This window comes from Echinops telfairi, unplaced genomic scaffold, assembly GCF_000313985.2.
Source record: "Echinops telfairi isolate 266 unplaced genomic scaffold, ASM31398v2 ScPeMD7_5;HRSCAF=22, whole genome shotgun sequence".
Lineage (NCBI taxonomy): Eukaryota > Metazoa > Chordata > Mammalia > Afrosoricida > Tenrecidae > Echinops > Echinops telfairi.
The window spans coordinates 12,944,795-12,946,505 of NW_022103901.1; positions in this window are offsets into that span (position 1 = coordinate 12,944,795).

Below are 1,711 nucleotides of genomic sequence, written 5' to 3' on the forward strand. Positions count from 1 at the left end.
CCACTGTACCAAGCAGGATATCCTTCTCCAGGGACTGGCTCTCCTGGCAACATGTCCAAACTATGCAAGACACGCCTGACCGACCTGTCCTCAAGTAGCGCCGGCCAGTCTGCCTTTCAAACGGGAAGGGTTGGGCGGGGCTTTGCAAACAAGGTGTGTAACACGAAGCGAAGCGAGGGATTGGTCGGCTTTAGTTGCCACGGCCCTGGCTGTCAGGATGCTCTCTCTTCGTAGCCGGTGCAGAGCGCGCAGTGCTAAGAGAAGAAGATCGCATTGGAGACCAGAGGCACCGGGGACTGCAGCACAGAGACCAAGAGACAGAGCGGAGGAGCAGCACGGAGACTGCGGGGCTGTAAGAACAGAGGAACAGGCAGGCTTCCTGGTCCACAGAGGCAGAGGCCAAGGGACCACGTGGTGGAGAGATAGGACCGGAGAGAAACATGGCTGCTGGCTGAGGACAGGTAACCCCGTGAAGCATCCTTACTATTTACTGACCGTGACGTGGTAACCTAATGAACTTCCCTAATAAGCCCCCCTCTCTGTGAGTTAAGTGTGCCATTACAATGAGCTATTAAGCCTGGCAGAGAGGCAGAGTGCCGTGCGAGGGACAGCTGGTGTGAGAGCAGGTCAGGTCAAGAGGGGTGAAGCATGGCAGTTGGCCCGAGCCCTGCCTTTTGACAACAGGGAAGCCAGAGATGGCCTCAAAGTCGTGACCGCAGCGCTTCTCTCTCTGCCCATATCCCCCACCCGTTGGTTTCCGTGCCGAATTAACTGCTCGTTCCTCTCCACATTGGATGGAAATCACTTGAGCATTGGGCCGGAAGCCGCAGATGTAACTCCATCCAGCCGATCAAAACCAAAGGAATGTCTTAAATGCATTAAGTGGGTGCGGGCATCATCTGGCAGGGGTGAGAGAGGCGCCCTCAAACAGAGGCATGGCGGGAACGCTGAGCCAGGGCTAGGTATACAAGCCTGGGCAACGCTAGAGAACCGGTGAGAGGTGGCACAGTATTTGGGCCTCCCAGAAGCACCCAGACTGTGCCTGGACCTGGAGGGATGAAGGACAGCAGCAACAGGAGAGGCCCTCCTGGCAGGAGGCTTCGGTACAGGACATCTGCCAGCCCAAGGCCCGGTAGGCGGAAACAAGAAAAATAAGTACCTCAAACTCCTTCTCCTGCCCCAGAGTTGGGTGGAGGGGTGGGGGGAGCTCCTGCTAGCACCTTCCACACCAACTGAACTCAATGGAGGCCTGAAGGTTGACATTTCCACAGGGCCAGCAGCCACCTCCCAGGACAGATAGCAGGGCGGTGAAGGTGGGGGAAGACAGGAGGGGCCAGAGTCTTCGGCCCCATCACACAATTGAAGGAGGAGCTACTACGGGGCCTGCAAGGCCTGAAACCCACCGCAAGGCTGACGAATTCCTCGCACAAAGGGACCACGAGCCACTCCTCGGTTCAGAGGTTATCATTTACGGAGACAGCAACAGGCAGCATGGCCAAAGGTTCCAGGTCCCCGTGGTCCTTGTCCCACACACCCAAAGGGATGACACAACCACCAAAGGGGAGGCCGGCTGCATGGTGAGGTGTGGGGGACCCCACGGCTGATGAGCAAACTCAAGACCATAATGAGATGTTTCATCATCTGCAGCTCTGTTCCAAGGGACGGGAGCAGAGAGCCTCCTACCTCATCAGAATGCTGGCTACCGGCAATG